Below are 24,257 nucleotides of genomic sequence, written 5' to 3'. Positions count from 1 at the left end.
ACTTATCTGCTCAGGGGGAGCTCTTATATTTTTGGTAACATATTTTTGGAAACATTTTTGGATTACAAGTTTTGGATACACTTTTGAATTTTCTCATGAGTGCTGCCATCAATGCCAAAGGGGGAGATTGTTGGCATATGCACACTCCAATGAGACATTGTAGGTGATTGAAGGTTTTGTCATTGATGGAAACCTTACAATCTTATGGCACCAGCAAGGCATTACATTGACACTAGCAAGATCAAACTCTACACCGGCACTCAGACCACTAGCACCGGTAGAGAAAGGAAGCATACTGACATAGAAGCTGATAGGATTTTTGTTATATTATACTTTGTTTATTATTGTAAAGTCTTTGTAAGCCGATTTGGCAAGTTGTAAAATGACTCTTATATAAGAGAGATCATTATAGAACATTTGTAAGTAAGGGAGAGGAATATTTTTAGGCGAAATAAGGCAGACCTATTATGTGAATTATAGGTTAAGGGTTTAATGTAAGAAGCAGAGCAGAAACCGGTACTAGATCTGGCATTATACATGCTATTTTGAAGTAGTACAAGATACTGGATTTATTTAATCCATCATTGTAAGTCAGCGAGGCTTCCCATTGAGTAGTGAGCTCTAGGCAGTTGGCCTTCCTGCATGTGCAGGCCCCTCTTGTAGTAGTAATATTCTCTTATTGGCTAGTAAGTGAATATTGTGGGTCACAAATCCCACCGAGGTTTTTCCCACACCAGGTTTCCTTGTTAAAACCTTGTGTTATGGTGTGTTTTTCATGTGGTTTCTTTTAATTATGTTTATTTCATTATTTCTTGCATACTGGTACACTATTATAATATGTTCTACATGTTTTAAGTTAAGAAATTCAATTCACCGATTAGATACTGATTCACCCCCCCCTCTCAGTATCTGTGGGAATCCTAACAGGTGTTCCTTGGGTTGGTGCCCTAAACTTTGTAACTATGTTTTACTATGAGGTTGGATTGGAGCAGTAGTCTCCAACAACATTGCTCACCGAGGTTTTTCCCATCTTGGGTTTTCCTCATAAATACTGGTATTATGTGATGTCTTCTTGTGTGTGTGTGTGTATTTGAGTTAGTCTCATTTATAACCGCTAAGTCTGCATTATGCTTAATTCACAAACCGATGTTTCTCACAAAGGAAAGCCAAAAAGAAAAGTTTTGAGAACCATTGATTCACCCCCTCCCCCTCTCAGTGGTCCATTGTGTCTAATAGAGGTATAAAGTATAAAAGTGCATCAGAGTAACATCGGGACTTTGGGAGGAATAGAAAAAGGCTATTCTGACCCCCAATGAAGATAAAAGCGCCTACGGGGATATCGGTATGAGTTATACCAGCAAAGTAACATAGATTGAAGACTTATCGAGACGTCGGGAGGAGGAGTTTTATGTTATGCTTAAATCCGATAAGATTGTTACAGATGGTAAATTACAAGGAGGTAAGCTCGAGGAGCATAGCTAAAGAACATGGAGCTGTATCAGAAGAGAGAAAGCCTTTATCCCACATTGTTTGTGGGATAGGCTCTCTTAATGTTTAAGTCCAAAGTGACTCGCATAATAATTGTCGAAAGACAAATGACTTTTGAAAAAGTTCTAGCTTAGAGTCGGTGGGCCCCCCACGTGCATGCGCATCTCAAAGCACCTAAATTTTATAGTAAAAATGCAAGTTAATGACCGAGCATGTTGGGCAGATTGGACGACAAACCAAGAAGATCCGACGGTCATTGCTATACTACAAGGCAGAGATGCATGCTGGTTTATCCCTGTGGCTTGGCGACTAAGCATGTGCTAAAAAATGATGATTAACAAGCATGCAAGTTCAGATGGATCAATGGAGATTGGGGAAGATCTAACAGTAGTTGCTATACCGCGATAGAAACTTGCATGACCCATATCCCCCGCGACATAGCAACTGGCAAGGTGGCAGTTGAGGTAGCAAATAGGTGGCATCCAGGTGGACTCAGAGAAAATTAGAGGTTGACCCATGGTGACACATGACAAAAGTGAGGCAGAAAAGGCAAGATAAAGGTCGAGTAGATCAGGGAAGATCGGACGGTCATGACGAAAATACAAGGGCCATCGCTATACCGCTATGTGAAATTGCTCGACAGTTAATCCCCGCGACTTGGTGACAAGGTGGGCCCAAGTTTGGTGGTAGGTCTAGGTGGCGGGTAGGTGGATCCACTACCAAACTAAATGTTGACACATGGCAACTGAGTGGTGGGGACTGCTAGAAGGAAGCGGTTCAGAGGAGCGAAAGAGCAACAAGAAAAAGCCTCATTCTGGGGGCGAGTCCAAGCCATACTAAGGTGGTAGGACAAGGACCCTGGAGCCAATCAACAGGTGCCATGTGGAAGTTAAAGAAGATGGTTGAAGTGAAATGGTGGGTCTGGCGGTGTTGAGTTTATCGAACAAACCCTGGCCCCGATGAATCTCAAAATAGACTCACTGAAAGCAGCAGTTTCATCGACATGAGGTTCATCAAAGAAATGTTAAATTAGGATAGAACCAAAAAAATTTCACTGATGGACTAAAGCATCCCGAAAAGGAGAGTAAAGTGTGGGAGGACTCGTCGAGATATTGGAGACACATTTCTAAAGTTATGCTGATGCTTGATGGGTGGAATTCCACAGAGGGTGGATCTATCAGGGTAACTTCTAGCATCAGAATAGGGTGAAATGAGTTATTCTGATACCTGATGAGGAAGTTTGGCCAAAAGATAAAGGATGATCCACCAGCAAATGAGAAGAAGATGTGTGGCATGAATGGATGTGCAGCAAAGGGAAAATTTAAAGTTAAATGTATAGCTCAGATTACAAGTGGGAAATGCGGCTGGAATATTGATTCATAGATATCATCTTTAAAAGGGAAGTATTTTGTTTTATTTGTCATATAAAGTATTTACCTTAGGTTATGAAGAAACTATCATTAGGGTAAATTATTTCATTTAAATAAATATTTACCAAGTGTTTAATACTTTGATTTAAATGAGTTATTTGTATAAGGAAATAAAGATTATTAATTCTTCCAATTAAGACCTAATTGAAGGTGAGATATTCTAAATTTCAAATCAAGGAATTTGATTGGTTATATTTGTGTGTAGAAAATAATGAGAAGATAATGAATACTTGGTGAGGAATTTTATCGAGGCAGAGAATAGAAGATACATTATTAAAGCATCATTTTTAGGGTTCTCATTTGTAATTATTTATTAAACCAAAGGGTGTGTCCTTTGGATAGAAACTGTCTGTAACTCCCTTCTGTGTATGAAAGGGTGTGTCCTTTCATATATGCCTTTTGATTTACATACTTATAATGAGTCATTTTTTATGTAAAAAGGAGAATCACAGAAGAATCATGAGAACAACAAATTGCTAGAAGGATTGAATATCATTTTGTATTAGAGAAGTCTATAGGAAGAATAAGTATCATTTTGTGCAATCAATTTGTAATGAAGTGTCTACAAGTGAAACTTATGTATGCAATTATTTCCTAAAGATTAATATTAAAGGTTCACTATTTATTTTTCCAAATATTGTGTACACTTTTGTGTTGATGATTATCTTTGTCCTCTTGATAAATTTGTTTATAGATTTGCTATGATGTGAATCATATGCCGTTGCATTAAGTGAAGGAGTGGGTTCTTATTGTTTGTGTAATGCATACTAAACCTTCATAGTTTATGAGAAGTTATCTCTTGAGTTGATAAGATATCTTTGTCCACAAAGTTTCATATATACATTCCTGGATAGAGGCACTGGTCTGTTATTGATCTTTTAAAGTTTTGATTTGTATGCATTCAAGGTCCTTGATAGAGAAACATTCTTCCCAAATCCTATATGAACTAATCTATGTAGATTTCATTTAAATCCTGAAAGCAATCTCATTTTCAGTATACATTCACAATCATTTCTTTTCAAAGCATTCAATTAAAGCACATAATAAAGCATAGTTACAGAACAATAATTTGCTAGTTGTGTAAACTTGCTAAAAGGTTTAATTCCACTATAAATAACCTCTTTTGTTCTTGAGAGGAAGAGGCATACCCACCTGGGTTTAGTGGAGCCTAAAGTGCAGGGGGATTTGGTCTTTGACCATCCCTATTCGTTGGCCAAAGCCGATTGGACTACTTGAGGATTTGGCAAGTCATTTGGTTTTCCAATCTGTGGTTTTGGGCACCAATAAGTTGTAAGTTGTTTGATGACTTTATTTGTGTTTTCATTAATGGAAACAATGTTTTTGAGTCATCTAAGTCATCTAGGCCTACCGGTAAAGACTAACCGGTAGAGGAATGTGTTAGACACTAAAACTGTTAAGTTATTGTAAACCGGTAAGCAGGACCAATGCAATGATCAAGATACCAATATAGACGATTAGTGATAAGTTGGGAGTTGCGGTTTAAAAGGAGTGTTGAAGATAGGAACATGCATCTATGTTCCACACTGCATCAATGATTTCAGTATATTGAGTTAGTTATGATTGACTATGATAAACTCTATGAAGAAGAATGTGTATCGGTAACAAATCTTTAATCGATAATGATTTATGGTTTGGCAGTGGATCTTATCATGTTTATAACTTAGTGGTGATATGTTAGAAACCATGTGTAATGATAAGATGATGTTTGAGCACATACAAGGATCAAATTTCTTGGGAAACAACACAGTTGCTAGTAGAATGTAACAAGGATTTGATTGCTTATCAAATCGATGTGTGGTGATGAGCAGTGATCATTCAACGATAGAAATTGTCTTGAAATTTTTAGTAATGATTTGTAATCTATTTTGGCAGATTGTTTTGCCATGCTTATTATAAATTCATTATATTTTGAATTTAGTTAGGGTTATGTAACCGACCTAGTTTGAAAGTTTATTTAGGTCGTGTTTGAGAAGAGATTTTGTGTCGGTGGTTTGAGGAGAAGAGTCTGTCAAACTAGATTGAAGTTTCTACATGTGTGTAGCAGAGTTGAGATGAAAAGGATCTATACTAGCAAGGAAGGAAGTGTTGTGATCAAATCATTTTCCCTGTTATTCCCTAACAGTTATAATAGTTTGAAATCCCTTAACTGGGTAGATCCTAATAGGTTTTATTTGTAAATCCCTTCATCGGGTGGCTCATTAACTTGAGTTTAAAATCCTCTAGCAAGGTTACTCCAAGAAAAGTAGAGCTCCTAACAGGGCTAAGGTAAAATCCCTTCACTAGGTGACTCCTAATAGGGTCTGCTCTTAACCAGGCATACTGTAAAGCTCCTAACTAGGCTAGGCCTTTAACCGGGTGCATTCCGAAAGAGTGCAAATATTTTGTGGGAGCTAATTCCCACCGTGGTTTTTCCCATTTGGGTTTCCACATGAAAAATCTTTGTGTTCATGTGGTGATGCATTGTTCATGTGTGGATTTGATATCATTACTTTATTTGCATATTGTTGAACACTTAAGTGAATGGTTTGGTAAATCAGTTTAAAGTATTGTTTGAGTAGTTATGGTACTAGTTTTTAAAGTATTATCTGAGTTGTTTAACTATTGATTCATCCCCCCTCTCAGTAGTTATTGGATCCTCATAATAACATTTTCATCTTCCACACTAATGGAAAAAAAGCTTGGCTTTGTACAAAAGCCTCATCTTTAATAAATTTATCACATACCTCCTTTCTTGTGTCCTGGATGGCCTTTTCTTATATATCAAGTGGAGAAAGGTCCCAATATAATGGCCTTGGTGGAGATGGGATCCCAACCCGCAATTCTTCATTAGTGAGAATGATCACATTCTCCTCCTCTGGCTCTTATGTAAGTTGTTCTTCAGGCTTGTCAATTTTTTGCCTTTTAGATGGAGGATGTGAGGGAGAAGGTGAGAGGTTCTTTTTAGGTGAATATTCTATGTCTATAATTATTACCCCCTTAAGGGGCCCATGCTGAGGTTCAAGGGGTTTTTCTTGTTCCATTATCGCCTTCCCCTTACTCTTTATCTCTTCTGCAATAAATTTATCACCTTCCTCTCTTAACCTTATGTAAATAATCCTCCCTCTTGAAGGCATGGGGACAGTTCTCTCCTCCTCTATTTCTCCTTCTAATGGTGATACTAACCTTTGTATTCGGAGCCTTTGTTGTGGAGGGTTTGATAGTGGCCTTTGCTAGGCTACAACTTTTGGAGACTCTTCTCTTATTTCTTGGTCGCCTGCTATATCTAATTACTCCACCTCATCCATCAAATCATACATGAATTCATCAAAATTTTCCATCAAATGATCCATTTTCTTATAAAATGGTCTGAACTCTATCGATAGATCATACTTGGGATCTAGCCTATGGACTTTATCAAGCATCTTTTTATAAGCTAACCATCTTTCTTTTTTGACTTCTTGCTTATTCAAATAAAACTCATTCCTAATTATATCTTCTAAAAAATCAAAATAATGAGGCATCTGGGTTCCTTTAATTCTTTTTCTAAACATGTGAAAGAAACCCTTTGGATCACTATGCCTCTTATTGCCGACTCTGAAAAAATAAGGAGCAAGAACCTTCTCAAAATGGACCCATCCTCCTCGAAGAATTACAAAATAAGGAACTATAGTGTAATCAGGGAAGAATGTGCCTTTACCTTTCTTTGTTAGCTCTTCTTCATGTATGCAGCCCAATTGCCACATAACCTCTGCAAATCCTAATCTCAATGGAACATTAATGGGCAGTATATGTGGTTTTCCATGAAAACCATATAGTCTTATCACTATGCTCATAGAATAGGGAATGATATCCGACCAATTTTGCTCAAGCTTGAACTCTGGCTTTCTTTCCATTGGCCTGAGGAAATCATGCAATTCTAATGGAATTCTTGGTGCATTGACTACCAGTCAAGCCCTAAGCCTAGATGAAAAGAAATTATCAAATCTTACATAACTAGCATCCTTTATGTCCGATTACATGGCCATGCTCTAAACCTGGACTGGCATGTTTTCTCCATCCACGACTCTTCTCAATTCCATTTATTCTGTAAATAAATCTGCATTCTTGTACAAGAACATGTACATAAGGATGGGATACCAGTAAAATGAGGTGTTTATGTCACCCTTTTTGATCTCAAACAACCCCTATTGTATCTGATGAATACTAAGAGGGGGGGTGAATTAGTATACCCAGAAACCTTACCAAACACTTAAGCAATTTTACTACAGACTAGCATAGCCCTTTAAACAACAAACCGGTTAATACACAAACAAGCCAAATAGCAAATAAAGCATTCACGCACAATAACACAATCACCATAACACAAGATATTTTGACGTGGAAACCTAAATGGGAAAAACCATGATGAGTAAAACTCACAAGTCTACTATCTGCAGAATAGCAACCAGACTAGTTAAGGCCTTACAATGTTCTTCACCAGAACAGATCCTGTTAGGAATCCTCATCTCTGTTAGGAGATAAGTCCCATTAAAGACTACCCTGTTAAAGGATTTCAGATCCACAACTATGAACCACCTTGTTAGAGGATTTAGAATAGACTTAACTGAGCCTACGTGGTTAAGGGTTTCTGACTTGTCGAAGAGATTAGTAATCAACAAGTAAGTGATCTACAAAGTAGCACAAAATGCTTAGTTAGATTCTTAATTACTCTCTGTTAATGCGTTGCAGCGTTACTTCAGTCTTCTTTCCTTCACATGTTCAATCTCTATTGCAAGATTCTTTTTCTGCAAAGACCTAATCTTCTCTACAACACACTCAAAACCCTAGACATGATGGCCTCATATAGGAATCTAATTTCATGTCGGTCCAATGAGATTAGATTACAATTTCCTAGGTATAGTGCATCTAGACACAATTTGTAACACAACATAGAATTACTGCATCAATGTTGGTGGATGATAACTCATCACACTTTACAAGTTTTCCGGTTAACAAAACAAAGTACCGATTACCGGTTTACAAACAAAGACTAGTAAACTGGAACATAGTGTTTTGATCTTAAAAAGATTGGCTTCTGCTTGGGGTCCTCGTATCGCTTGAGGTCCTCGTACCACTTTGAGGTCCTCGGTCATGCTTTGACCGGTAAGCTCCTTTTGCAAACATTGATAGTCTTCTACAAACAATGACTATGCATACTTTGGCATATAATACCGGTTTGAACAATACATCACATACTACCATTTGAGAATAACTCAATAAGTGTGTGTCCATCAATGATTATCACAACTAAGTACAAACATCATCAAAATTCCAACAATCTCCCCCTATGGCATTGATGGCAACACTTAGGAAAATTTGACATCTAAGTGTTTACAAAACAAAAATGATGCCATAATCAAAATTACTCCCCCTAAGCATATACACTACTCCCTTTGCCAAATTTACAAGCACGTACTACTTTCATTTGCATAAAATTTTCATTCAATACCACTCCCCCTTTGCCAACAATGACAAAGTAATGCAAACATGCCGCAGAGATTTACCAAAATCATATTGCATAACATGAAAACATAGTATATGTTTATGATGTAATAATGAGTAAAACTTTTCAAAAATAAATTTAAAGTTTTTTAGAAATTCCTTCATGTCTGTACACCAAAAATCTAGGAGTGAGGCAACAATTTCACTTTGAGTCTTCATCTGGAATGCTAACTCCTCCATGGCATCAATAGTGCTCAATTCTTGAGTGACAATAATGGCTTCCATGTTCAAAAAGCACTTATGAAGAACCTGCAACTTAGGTAACAGAAGCAAATGAAGCTCCTGTAGATTTTGAGTCCGCTTGGAGATCTTTGAATCAATCCTGTCAATCTATTGCTTGTGAGTCTGTATAGTCTAACCATACACTGTGAAGGAATCATATGGAACTTTGAAGGTCTCTATATACTACTTTAATTTTGATTGGAGTTGACCTTTCTTCTTCATAGCATCATCATAGAATAGATTGGGCTGGCAAATTTTGCTCAAAAGTTTATGTCCTTTAGCCATTGCCAGACTGATATAATCTCTTTGATGGATCAGCTTGTCTCTGTCTTCATTAAATTGCTTCACCAATGCAACTTTTAGTGCCTTTTCATGATTTTTCTCTACAGTAGCTTGGGCAACATCTTCCAATGATTGCACTTGATCACCCACTATAGTGCATAGAAGCTTCAACTGGGCCAATGAGTAATCGGTACCAAAAAGATCAGTATCGGGGACTAAGTTTGAAAGAGTATCAACAACAAATTGAATAACATATTTTTCTTTCTTCTTTCTTAGCTCCTCCAATATTTTTTGAGCAATTTGAATACTTCTAAGTAGCTCATTTTCATCTATAGATTTGATAAGATAGGCAAGAGTCAATTCACTGTGACCAGTGGGATCAACCTATTTAGCTTGAACTTGATCACCGGTTGCCTTGGGAATCTTAAAATTCTATCCACCTTCCTTTGCTTTGATCTCTTCTTGTCTCTTCTTCTCCTTCTCTTCTTTCTCCTTGGCCTCCTTATCTGCCTTTTCTTTCTCCTCTTTTTCCGCTTTCTCCTTCTCTGCTTTCTCCTTCTTCACTTTCTCCTTCTCTACTTTCTCCTTCTCCGCTTTCTCCTTCTCTGCTTTCTCTTTTTCTTCTTTCTCCTTCTCAGCTTCGTCTGGTTTAGTACCTTCAGCATCTAATGCATCCACATCGATAGGATCATTTTTCTCAGCTACTCTTTCTCCCTGATCATTGAAGGTTTCATAAAGTTTTGATTTTGATAGGTCAGACACTTGTTCAGCCTGCATATTTGCTTCAGATACCTTTTGCATCTTGACAGCTTCTTGATCCTATAGATGAGTGTCCTTTTCTACTTCCAAGATTTTTCCTCCAAGTAACTGAAGTCTTCTTCTTCTCATGAAAAAGGTTCCTTTGTACCGATCAAGAATCTCAAATAATTTAGAATTAGAAGCATCTGGAAAATATTGAGAAAAAATTGCTCCCTAATTGCTTGCTCCTTTTCAATGACAATGTGCCATTTATTGTCCAAATAATCATACAAAGAATTAGAAACTATAAGTTTAATATCGGTTGGAGACCGGCCATTATCACATAAATACTTAATGAGTTCTTACTCTATTTCCTTCTTTTCAGTATCGTTAAGATCATCAAAATAATCTTTTAGATCATCAAAAAAATTTCTTTCTAATATTCTTTATAGTCCTTTGATAATGTGTCATAGGCGTGTAAGAAGCAATGTGTAAATTTATCAGTGCAAAGGTTACAGGTACATTACCAGTTAGCTTGGTCTCCTTACCCAATTGCCTCATCTTCTTCATTTCATCTTTCAGTGCCTTCTAAATCCTGTGCTTCGTTCTTGGTTTTCCTCTTCCTCTCGAATACCTTTGGTGGAATAGCATCCGATTTCTTCTTGGCTGGTGACTTCTTGGTCACTTTAGGAATGACAGCAGATGTAATCGATGTCGATGCTGATGGCACAACTTTCTTCTTCTTCAGATTCGATACTCCAGTAGGATTAACACTCGTAGAGTAGGTACTGGTCCTCTTCTTCTTTGGATCAAGCGGTGAAGAAAGTAGGGTAAAGGCATACCCAATGAGTATATTGTTCACCACTTCATAGCCCATAGGCTCAACTTCCACTTTTCTTGGATCAACCACTTCCATTATGCAATGGTCCACTTTGATCATGAAACAAATATCATCTTCATATTTCTTAACCAGGTCACCTGATAGCCTTTTTCTCTAGTTCATCTTCAATCTAAACTCATCAAAATACCTATTAAGAGTCTCTAGATAAGTAGATCCCATTGCTTGTAGACTCCCCTTGATTTGTCTTGTAACTGGTAGGTCACTTGACCATTGAACATCACCAACTCCTAGAAAATACCCTTGAAAGTAGAAAAACAACCCAACAAGAAGTTGATTGAACTTGAACCTTAGTTCCTTGTCCACTTTGATGGATTTCAAATTCTCCATGAGTTGTTTTTGCATGGAGGTACACAAGTCGTACTTTGCATCTTCCTTGATCATTCGATAAGTGGCATTCATTGTAGCTATAAGAACAAAATTCATTTTGCTGGCATAGAATACTCTATATCCGCTCACCATGCACACATACTTCACCAGTTCATCTATTATGTTGTTGAAAGTCATTGCCCGCTTGTCGCTCATAGAACCAGTGAGCTCTTCCACTTTGGCTTTTGTGATCTTACGAAAAATAGGGACTTCTACAATATTGCAGAAACCAATCACGACATGGATTGCCTCCAGTGTGATATCATGGGCTCGCTCAAGATACATCTTATCACCATGAACCCTACTAAGAATAATTATTATATGATCTTCTGTGAATTCCTTGAGAAAATATGTTGCATTGTGGAAATTCTTCTTCACGATCACGTTGTACTCCAATTTAATCTTCTTATCTTTTCTAGAGAACAAACTCAACTGGGAGTGAATCACTAGAGACCCTAGGTCTTCTAGTTTGCAATCAATGTAACCAGAAACATCCCCTTTGACAGTGACTCTGACAAGAATTTGAGATAGGGCATTGTAATTCAACTTCTTCCTAAGAGATTTGGATGACATCTCAGGTGCGGAAGAACTAGAAGAGATTTTGGAAGTAGAAGCCATGTCTAAATAATTCTGACAGATAAGAGTGATTTGACAAAAATAACCTTTTCACTCTGAACTAGGGTTCGCCAATGTCGAGCACAACACACTTCTCCAAAATCTTGCTTTACCACTCTGACCTCCACTCTGGATAACTTGAAATGACTGCTGGGTCTTGCAAGATTTCTTTCAGGATTTCTTTGAATGCAAGATTGATCGCTTTTGTTGCGTTGCTCAAGTTAGACAAATTATTCTTTCAAAATAGGTAAGTAAAAATGACTACAAGTGTCGCCTTTATACATTCTCCTAACTACCATAATAAATGCATCGTCGACAGGGTACAAACCCTAATTTTACCTTTTACCACTTCATTTCTTCTGTCAGTCGACAGGTAACCAATACCAATAAAAGAATTTTACCGATATACTCTGGGGGTCCAAAACATTGTTACCGATATGTTCCCCCTTAAGCTTTTTGAAGCTCAATTTTCCGATTTAGGGGTCTTCACACTGGGTGCAAAAACTGGTACATCTCGTGGCTTCTCTTCAGATTTATTTTTCCAAATTTTATCCATATCTGCCCAAGTGGTTTCAACATCGACCTTTCGTTTACCTTTTGGGTCGACTGATTTGTCTTTTGATGGATTTTATTTCATTCTACATGATCTGGCAAGATGTCCCGGTTTGTGACAATGATAGCATACCATACCAAGTGCTCTCCATGGTCCGATGTTCACATTTCCATTCTTTCTCCTACATGTTACAATAGTGTGACCACTACCACGACAGATCACATAGGTTTCTCTCCAACCATTTGTCACTCCATAACCATTTGACCAGTGGTCATAGGTTCTATACCGGTTTGGGTTCCGGTTCATAAGAGGTTCTTGGACAACTCCTTTTGATCTCGGTGCATAACTTCTAGGGTTGTTCATAACCGATATGCACTCAAAAGATCTATGTCCAAACTTGTTTCATGCATAACAATGACCATTAAATCTACCATTTCTAGCCTTGTGGTCATACACATTGTTTTGCATGTAAGGGAAATTATTATAAGCCTTGCTCCTACATACATTGGCAGTATGTTCTTCCTTATGATAGTTAAAGCATATAGGTTTGAACTTTGACTTACCTTTTCTTTTGATGTTGTTCTCAGGTACCAGTTGCTCTTTTGGTGCATTAATCTTGGTTCCAGAGGATTCACCTTCCTCATATGTAGAGAAACCAAGTCCACTGGTATCCCTTGATGGCTTCATTGATTCCAACTTTTGGTCCAATTTTGCAGAGCTCCGGTTGAAATTTGTAAGTATCTCCTTTGTCTCAACAAGTTCTTTGGAAAGAGTTTCATTGGTCTTAATTAGGGTTTCATTATGAGAAATGGATGCATTGAGTTCTTCTTGCATTTCTTCTTTATCTTCCTTACCCTCTTGTAGATAAGAGGTAATGGTACCAATTTCTTGATTCAACTTAAAGATCTTGTGCTCCTTGTCCTTCACTAGATCCTCAACATTTCTTCAGTTTTCTAGTTCCTGACTCATCCTATGGTCAGTCCTTCTAGCTCCCTCCTCAGGTTAGTTTTGGACTCATTTAGTTTCTCCACTTCTTTGACTAGGGCATCCATGTCTGCTTCATCAAAAGAGTCATTTTCATTAATTTCTAGCATTTGCTCAACAAGTTCTCTTCTTTTGGCTAAAGAGGCTTTATACTTGACCTTAATTTCATCATAGGCTCTCTCAGATTCAGCCAGACAGTGAGTAAGTTCCCTCATGTTGTATTCCCCCATATCTCCTTTCAAGTGGTTAGACTTAAAGAAAGGTTGGCTATGATACCAATTGATGAATACTAAGAGAGGGGGTGAATTAGTATACCCAAAAACCTTACCAAACACTTAAGCAATTTACTGCAGACCGGTATAGCCCTTTAAACATCAAACCGGTTAACACACAAACAAGCCAAATAGAAAATAAAGCATTTACCCAAAATAACACAATCACCATAACACAAGATATTTTGACATGGAAACCCCAATGGGAAAAACCACAGTGAGTAAAAATCACAAGTCTACTATTTGTAGAATAGCAACCAGACTGGTTAAGGTGAGACCAGTTAAGGCCTTACAATGTTCTTCACCAAAACAGATCCTATTAGGAATCCTGATCTCTATTAGGAGATCAGTCCTATTAAAGAATACCCTATTAAAGGATTTAAGATCCACAACTGTGAACCACCTTGTTAGAGGATTTAGAACAAGATTAACTGAGCCTACCCGGTTAAGGGTTTCTGACTTGTCGAAGAGATTAGTAATCAACAAGTGATCTAAAAAGTAGCACAAAATGCCTAGTTAGATCCTTGATTTCTCTTTATTAATGCATTGCAGCATTACTTCAGTCTTCTGTCCTTCGAACGCTCAATCTCTGTTGCAAGATTCTTTTTCAGCAAAGACCTAATCTTCTCTACAACACACTCAAAACCCTAGACATGATGTCCTCATATAGGAATCTAATTTTATGTCGGTCCAATGAGATTAGATTACAATTTATTAGGTACAATGCATCTAGACACAATTTGTAACATGACATAGAATCACCGCATCGATGTCGGTGGATGATAACTCATCACACTTTACAAGTTTGTCAATTAACAAAACAAGGTATATCGATTACCGGTTTACAAACAAAGACTAGTAAACTGGAACATATTGTTCCGATCTTAAAAAGATTGGTTGTTGGGGTCCTCATATTGCTTGAGGTCCTCGTACCACTTTGAGGTCCTCGGTCATGGTTTTACTGGTAAGCTCCTTCTGCAAACATTGATAGTCTTCGACAAACAAATACTATGCATACTTTGGCATATAATACCGGTTTGAACAATACATCACACATACTACCGATTGAGAATAACTCAATAAGTGTGTGTCCATCAATAACAATCACAAATAAGTACAAACAGCATCAAAATGCCAACAGTATCTTGTATGCTAGGTATGGAGCAAATTCATATATTACTGAAAAATGGGGATGCTGAATCTGAATCCCATGTGAATATACACCTTTTGGATTACTATGTTGGAGTGGAGACCTATAATCTGACAAAGTGAGAAAAATGTAGCCCTGAAGTAATGTGCAAAGGCTTCGATTGGAAAAGGCTCTTCAAGACTTGGGCCAATATAATGTTGAGTGTTTGTTGTCTTAGCCAAGTGGGATGGGAGCAATCTTGATTTGATCAAATATCTTATCTTTTCATACTCCTTCTTCAATTACTCCAAATCATTGGGTTCTAGGATAGCAAAGGGCTCATACAAATAAAAAACCTTTTGAAACTTCTCTCTTGAGATAGACAACAAAATTTCTCCCTCATTGCCTCTTATGACCCTCAAAATTGGGTCATATCTATCTGCAACTGATCTGAGTAGGTCAACATCCATGAATACACTAGGCACCATCAATTTTCTTGTCATACTACCATGCCTATGAAAGTGGGGCTGGTAAATTCCTTTGACCAAACCATAGCCTGAACATATTCAGCCCTAATATCGGCACCATAGCCTGAACAACTGTGAACCACCTTGTTAGAGGATTTAGAACAAGATTAACTGAGCCTACCCGGTTAAGGGTTTTTGACTTGTCGAAGAGATTAGTAATCAACAAGTGATCTAAAAAGTAGCACAAAATGCTTAGTTAGATCCTTGATTTCTCTTTATTAATGCATTGCAGCATTACCTCAGTCTTCTGTCCTTCGAACGCTCAATCTCTGTTGCAAGATTCTTTTTCCACAAAGACCTAATCTTCTCTACAACACACTCAAAACCCTAGACATTATGTCCTCATATAGGAATCTAATTTTATGTCGGTCCAATGAGATTAGATTACAATTTATTAGGTACAATGCATCTAGACACAATTTGTAACATGACATAGAATCACCGCATCGATGTCGGTGGATGATAACTCATCACACTTTACAAGTTTGTCGATTAACAAAACAAGGTATATCGATTACCGGTTTACAAACAAAGACTGGTAAACTGGAACATATTGTTCCGATCTTAAAAAGATTGGTTGTTGGGGTCCTCATATTGCTTGAGGTCCTCGTACCACTTTGAGGTCCTCGGTCATGGTTTTACTGGTAAGCTCCTTCTGCAAACACCGATAGTCTTCGACAAACAAATACTATGCATACTTTGGCATATAATACCAGTTTGAACAATACATCAAACATACTACCGATTGAGAATAACTCAATAAGTGTGTGTCCATCAATAACAATCACAAATAAGTACAAACATCATCAAAATGCAAACAGTATCTTGTATGCCAGGTATGGAGCAAATTCATATATTACTGAAAAATGGGGATGCTGAATCTGAATCCCCATGTGAATATACACCTTTTGGATTACTATGTTGGAGTGGAGACCAATAATCTGACAAAGTGAGAAAAATGTAGCCCTGAAGTAATGTGCAAAGGCTTCGATTGGAAAAGGCTCTTCAAGACTTGGGCCAATATAATGTTGAGTGTTTGTTGTCTTAGCCAAGTGGGATGGGAGCAATCTTGATTTGATCAAATATCTTATCTTTTCATACTCCTTCTTCAATTACTCCAAATCATTGGGTTCTAGGATAGCAAAGGGCTCATACAAATAAAAAACCTTTTGAAACTTCTCTCTTGAGATAGACAACAAAATTTCTCCCTCATTGCCTCTTACGACCCTCAAAATTGGGTCATATCTATCTGCAACTGATCTGAGTAGGTCAACATCCATGAATACACTAGGCACCACCAATTTTCTTGTCATACTACCATGCCTATGAAAGTGGGGGTGGTAAATTCCTTTGACCAAACCATAGCCTGAACATATTCAGCCCTAATATTGGCACCATAGCCTGAACAACTGTGAACCACCTTGTTAGAGGATTTAGAACAAGATTAACTGAGCCTACCCAGTTAAGGGTTTCTGACCTGTCGAAGAGATTAGTAATTAACAAGTGATCTAAAAAGTAGCACTAAATTCCTAGTTAGATCCTTGATTTCTCTTTATTAATGCATTGCAACATTACTTCAGTCTTCTGTCCTTCGAACGCTCAATCTCTGTTGCAAGATTCTTTTTCCGCAAAGACCTAATCTTCTCTACAACACACTCAAAACCCTAGACATGATGTCCTCATATAGGAATCTAATTTTATGTCGGTCCAATGAGATTAGATTACAATTTATTAGGTACAATGCATCTAGACACAATTTGTAACATGACATAGAATCACCGCATCGATGTCGGTGGATGATAACTCATCACACTTTACAAGTTTGTCGATTAACAAAACAAGGTATATCGATTACCTGTTTACAAACAAAGACTGGTAAACTGGAACATATTGTTCCGATCTTAAAAAGATTGGTTGTTGGGGTCCTCATATTGCTTGAGGTCCTCGTACCACTTTGAGGTCCTCGGTCATGGTTTTACTGGTAAGCTCCTTCTGCAAACACCGATAGTCTTCGACAAACAAATACTATGCATACTTTGGCATATAATACCGGTTTGAACAATACATCACACATACTACCGATTGAGAATAACTCAATAAGTGTGTGTCCATCAATAACAATCACAAATAAGTACAAACATCATCAAAATGCCAACAGTATCTTGTATGCTAGGTATGGAGCAAATTCATATATTACTGAAAAATGGGGATGCTGAATCTGAATCCCCATGTGAATATACACCTTTTGGATTACTATGTTGGAGTGGAGACCTATAATCTGACAAAGTGAGAAAAATGTAGCCCTGAAGTAATGTGCAAAGGCTTCGATTGGAAAAGGCTCTTCAAGACTTGGGCCAATATAATGTTGAGTTATTGTTGTCTTAGCCAAGTGGGATGGGAGCAATCTTGATTTGATCAAATATCTTATCTTTTCATACTCCTTCTTCAATTACTCCAAATCATTGGGTTCTAGGATAGCAAAGGGCTCATACAAATAAAAAACCTTTTGAAACTTCTCTTTTGAGATAGACAACAAAATTTCTCCCTCATTGCCTCTTACGACCCTCAAAATTGGGTCATATCTATCTGCAACTGATCTGAGTAGGTCAACATCCATGAATACACTAGGCACCACCAATTTTCTTGTCATACTACCATGCCTATGAAAGTGGGGCTAGTAAATTGCTTTGACCAAACCATAGCCTGAACATATTCAGCCCTAATATCGGCACCATAGCCTGAACAACTGTGAACCACCTTGTTAGAGGATTTAGAACAAGATTAACTAAGCGTACCCAGTTAGGGGTTTCTGACTTGTCGAAGAGATTAGTAATCAACAAGTGATCTAAAAAGTAGCACAAAATGCCTAGTTAGATCCTTGATTTCTTTTTATTAATGCATTGCAGCATTACTTCAGTCTTTTGTCCTTCGAACGCTCGATCTCTGTTGCAAGATTCTTTTTCCGCAAAGACCTAATCTTCTCTACAACACACTCAAAACCCTAAACATGATGTCCTCATATAGGAATCTAATTTTATGTCGGTCCAATGAGATTAGATTACAATTTATTAGGTACAATGCATCTAGACACAATTTGTAACATGACATAGAATCACCGCATCGATGTCGGTGGATGATAACTCATCACACTTTACAAGTTTGTCGATTAACAAAACAATGTATATCGATTACCGGTTTACAAACAAAGACTGGTAAACTGGAACATATTGTTTCGATCTTAAAAAGATTGGTTGTTGGGGTCCTCATATTGCTTGAGGTCCTCGGTCATGGTTTTACTGGTAAGCTCCTTCTGCAAACACCGATAGTCTTCAACAAACAAATACTATGCATACTTTGGCATATAATACCGGTTTGAACAATACATCACACATACTACCGATTGAGAATAACTCAATAAGTGTGTGTCCATCAATAACAATCACAAATAAGTACAAACATCATCAAAATGCCAACAGTATCTTGTATGCCAGGTATGGAGCAAATTCATATATTACTGAAAAATGGGGATGCTGAATCTGAATCCCCATGTGAATATACACCTTTTGGATTACTATGTTGGAGTGGAGACCTATAATCTGACAAAGTGAGAAAAATGTAGCCCTGAAGTAATGTGCAAAGGCTTCGATTGGAAAAGGCTCTTCAAGACTTGGGCCAATATAATGTTGAGTGTTTGTTGTCTTAGCCAAGTGGGATGGGAGCAATCTTGATTTGATCAAATATCTTATCTTTTCATACTCCTTCTTCAATTACTCCAAATCATTGGGTTCTAGGATAGCAAAGGGCTCATATAAATAAAAAACCTTTTGAAACTTCTCTCTTGAGATAGACAACAAAATTTCTCCCTCATTGCCTCTTACGACCCTCAAAATTGGGTCATATCTATCTGGAACTGATCTGAGTAGGTCAACATCCATGAATAAACTAGGCACCACCAATTTTCTTGTCATACTACCATGCCTATGAAAGTGGGGCTGGTAAATTGCTTTGACCAAACCATAGCCTGAACATATTCAGCCCTAATATCGGCACCATAGCCTGAACAACTGTGAACCACCTTGTTAGAGGATTTAGAACAAGATTAACTTAGCCTACCCGGTTAAGGGTTTCTGACTTGTGAGATTAGTAATCAACAAGTGATCTAAAAAGTAGCACAAAATTCCTAGTTAGATCCTTGATTTCTCTTTATTAATGCATTGCAACATTACTTCAGTCTTCTGTCCTTCGAACGCTCAATCTCTGTTGCAAGATTCTTTTTCCGCAAAGACCTAATCTTCTCTACAACACACTCAAAACCCTAGACATGATGTCCTCATATAGGAATCTAATTTTATGTCGGTCCAATGAGATTAGATTACAATTTATTAGGTACAATGCATCTAGACACAATTTGTAACATGACATAGAATCACCGTATCGATGTCGGTGGATGATAACTCATCACACTTTACAAGTTTATCGATTAACAAAACAAGGTATATCGATTACCGGTTTACAAACAAAGACTGGTAAACTGGAACATATTGTTATGATCTTAAAAAGATTGGTTGTTGGGGTCCTCATATTGCTTGAGGTCCTCGTACCACTTTGAGGTCCTCGGTCATGGTTTTACTGGTAAGCTCCTTCTGCAAACACCGATAGTCTTCGACAAACAAATACTATGCATACTTTGGCATATAATACCGGTTTGAACAATACATCACACATACTACCGATTGAGAATAACTCAATAAGTGTGTGTCCATCAATAACAATCACAAATAAGTACAAACATCATCAAAATGCCAACAGTATCTTGTATGCAAGGTATGGAGCAAATTCATATATTACTGAAAAATGGGGATGCTGAATCTGAATCCCCATGTGAATATACACCTTTTGGATTACTATGTTGGAGTGGAGACCTATAATCTGAGAAAGTGAGAAAAATGTAGCCCTGAAGTAATGTGCAAAGGCTTCGATTGGAAAAGGCTCTTCAAGACTTGGGCCAATATAATGTTGAGTGTTTGTTGTCTTAGCCAAGTGGGATGGGAGCAATCTTGATTTGATCAAATATCTTATCTTTTCATACTCCTTCTTCAATTACTCCAAATCATTGGGTTCTAGGATAGCAAAGGGCTCATACAAATAAAAAACCTTTTGAAACTTCTCTCTTGAGATAGACAACAAAATTTCTCCCTCATTGCCTCTTACGACCCTCAAAATTGGGTCATATCTATCTGGAACTGATCTGAGTAGGTCAACATCCATGAATAAACTAGGCACCACCAATTTTCTTGTCATACTACCATGCCTATGAAAGTGGGGCTGGTAAATTGCTTTGACCAAACCATAGCCTGAACATATTCAGCCCTAATATCGGCACCATAGCCTGAACAACTATGAACCACCTTGTTAGAGGATTTAGAACAAGATTAACTTAGCCTACCCGGTTAAGGGTTTCTGACTTGTGAGATTAGTAATCAACAAGTGATCTAAAAAGTAGCACAAAATTCCTATTTATATCCTTGATTTCTCTTTATTAATGCATTGCAACATTACTTCAGTCTTCTGTCCTTCGAACGCTCAATCTCTGTTGCAAGATTCTTTTTCCGCAAAGACCTAATCTTCTCTACAACACACTCAAAACCCTAGACATGATGTCCTCATATAGGAATCTAATTTTATGTCGGTCCAATGAGATTAGATTACAATTTATTAGGTACAATGCATCTAGACACAATTTGTAACATGACATAGAATCACCGTATCGATGTCGGCGGATGATAACTCATCACACTTTACAAGTTTATCGATTAACAAAACAAGGTATATCGATTACCGGTTTACAAACAAAGACTGGTAAACTGGAACATATTGTTATGATCTTAAAAAGATTGGTTGTTGGGGTCCTCATATTGCTTGAGGTCCTCATACCACTTTGAGGTCCTTGGTCATGGTTTTACTGGTAAGCTCCTTCTGCAAACACCGATAGTCTTCGACAAACAAATACTATGCATACTTTGGCATATAATACCGGTTTGAACAATACATCACACATACTACCGATTGAGAATAACTCAATAAGTGTGTGTCCATCAATAACAATCACAAATAAGTACAAACATCATCAAAATGCCAATAGTATCTTGTATGCAAGGTATGGAGCAAATTCATATATTACTGAAAAATGGGGATGCTGAATCTGAATCCCCATGTGAATATACACCTTTTGGATTACTATGTTGGAGTGGAGACCTATAATCTGACAAAGTGAGAAAAATGTAGCCCTGAAGTAATGTGCAAAGGCTTCGATTGGAAAAGGCTCTTCAAGACTTGCGCCAATATAATGTTGAGTGTTTGTTGTCTTAGCCAAGTGGGATGGGAGCAATCTTGATTTGATCAAATATCTTATCTTTTCATACTCCTTCTTCAATTACTCCAAATCATTGGGTTCTAGGATAGCAAAGGGCTCATACAAATAAAAAACCTTTTGAAACTTCTCTCTTGAGATAGACAACAAAATTTCTCCCTCATTGCCTCTTACGACCCTCAAAATTGGGTCATATCTATCTGCAACAGATCTGAGTAGGTCAACATCCATGAATAAACTAGGCACCACCAATTTTCTTGTCATACTACCATGCCTATGAAAGTGGGGCTGGTAAATTGCTTTGGCCAAACCATAGCCTGAACATATTCAGCCCTAATATCGGCACCATAGCCTGAATAACTGTGAACCACCTTGTTAGAGGATTTAGAACAAGATTAACTTAGCCTACCCGGTTAAGGTTTTCTGACTTGTCGAAGAGATTAGTAATCAACAAGTGAGCTAAAAAGTAGCAAAAAATTCCTAGTTAGATCCTTGATTTCTCTTTATTAATGCATTGCAACATTACTTCAGTCTTCTGTCCTTCGAACGCTCAATCTCTGTTGCAAGATTCTTTTTCCGCAAAGACCTAATCTTCTCTACAACACACTCAAAACCCTAGACATGATGTCCTCATATAGGAATCTAATTTTATGTCGGTCCAATGAAATGAGATTACAATTTATTAGGTACAATGCATCTAGACACAATTTGTAACATGACATAGAATCACCGCATCGATGTCGGCGGATGATAACTCATCACACTTTACAAGTTTGTCAATTAACAAAACAATGTATATCGATTACCGGTTTACAAACAAAGACTAGTAAATTGGAACATATTGTTCCGATCTTAAAAAGATTGGTTGTTGGGGTCGTCATATTGCTTGAGTTCCTCGTACCACTTTGAGGTCCTCTGTCATGGTTTTATTGGTAAGCTCCTTCTGCAAACACCGATAGTCTTCAACAAACAAATACTATGCATACTTTGGCATATAATACCGGTTTGAACAATACATCACACATACTACCGATTGAGAATAACTCAATAAGTGTGTGTCCATCAATAACAATCACAAATAAGTACAAACATCATCAAAATGCCAATAGTATCTTGTATGCCAGGTATGGAGCAAATTCATATATTACTGAAAAATGGGGATGCTGAATCTGAATCCCCATGTGAATATACACCTTTTGGATTACTATGTTGGAGTGGAGACCTAGAATCTGACAAAGTGAGAAAAATGCAGCCCTGAAGTAATGTGCAAAGGCTTCGATTGGAAAAGGCTCTTCAAAAATTGGGCCAATATAATGTTGAGTGTTTGTTGTCTTAGCCAAGTGGGATGGGAGCAATCTTGATTTGATCAAATATCTTATCTTTTCATACTCCTTCTTCAATTACTCCAAATCATTGGGTTCTAGGATAGCAAAGGGCTCATACAAATAAAAAACCTTTTGAAACTTCTCTCTTGAGATAGACAACAAAATTTCTCCCTCATTGCCTCTTACGACCCTCAAAATTGGGTCATATCTATCTGCAACTGATCTGAGTAGGTCAACATCCATGAATACACTAGGCACCACCAATTTTCTTGTCATACTACCACGCCTATGAAAGTGGGGCTGGTAAATTCCTTTGACCAAACCATAGCCTGAACATATTCAGCCATAATATCGGCACCATAGCCTGAACAACTGTGAACCACCTTGTTAGAGGATTTAGAACAAGATTAACTGAGCCTACCCAGTTAAGGGTTTCTGACTTGTCGAAGAGATTAGTAATCAACAAGTTATCTAAAAAGTAGCACAAAATGCCTAGTTAGATCCTTGATTTCTCTTTATTAATGCATTGCAACATTACTTCAGTCTTCTGTCCTTCGAACGCTCAATCTCTGTTGCAAGATTCTTTTTCCGCAAAGACCTAATCTTCTCTACAACACACTCAAAACCCTAGACATGATGTCCTCATATAGGAATCTAATTTTATGTCGGTCCAATGAAATTAGATTACAATTTATTAGGTACAATGCATCTAGACACAATTTGTAACATGACATAGAATCACCGCATCGATGTCGGCGGATGATAACTCATCACACTTTACAAGTTTGTCGATTAACAAAACAATGTATATCGATTACCGGTTTACAAACAAAGACTGGTAAACTGGAACATATTGTTCCGATCTTAAAAAGATTGGTTGTTGGGGTCCTCATATTGCTTGAGGTCCTCGTACCACTTTGAGGTTCTCGGTCATGGTTTTACTGGTAAGGTCCTTCTGCAAACACCGATAGTCTTCAACAAACAAATACTATGCATACTTTGGCATATAATACCGGTTTGAACAATACATCACACATGCTACCGATTGAGAATAACTCAATAAGTGTGTGTCCATCAATAACAATCACAAATAAGTACAAATATCATCAAAATGCCAACAGTATCTTGTATGCCAGGTATGGAGCAAATTCATATATTTCTGAAAAATGGGGATGCTGAATTTGAATCCCCATGTGAATATACACCTTTTGGATTACTATGTTGGAGTGGAGACCTATAATCTGACAAAGTGAGAAAAATGTAGCCCCGAAGTAATGTGCAAAGGCCTCGATTGGAAAAGGCTCTTCAAGACTTGGGCCAATATAATGTTGAGTGTTTGTTGTCTTAGCCAAGTGGGATGGGAGCAATCTTGATCTGATCAAATATCTTATCTTTTCATACTCCTTCTTCAATTACTCCAAATCATTGGGATCTAGGATAGGAAAGGGCTCATACAAATAAAAAAGCTTTTGAAACTTCTCTCTTGAGATAGACAACAAAATTTCTCCCTCATT

Source organism: Cryptomeria japonica, chromosome 10 (genome assembly GCF_030272615.1).
Source record: "Cryptomeria japonica chromosome 10, Sugi_1.0, whole genome shotgun sequence".
In the NCBI taxonomy this organism is placed as follows: Eukaryota; Viridiplantae; Streptophyta; class Pinopsida; order Cupressales; family Cupressaceae; genus Cryptomeria; species Cryptomeria japonica.
The sequence above is the reverse complement of the archived record's forward strand: the minus strand, read 5'-3'. Positions refer to the sequence as shown.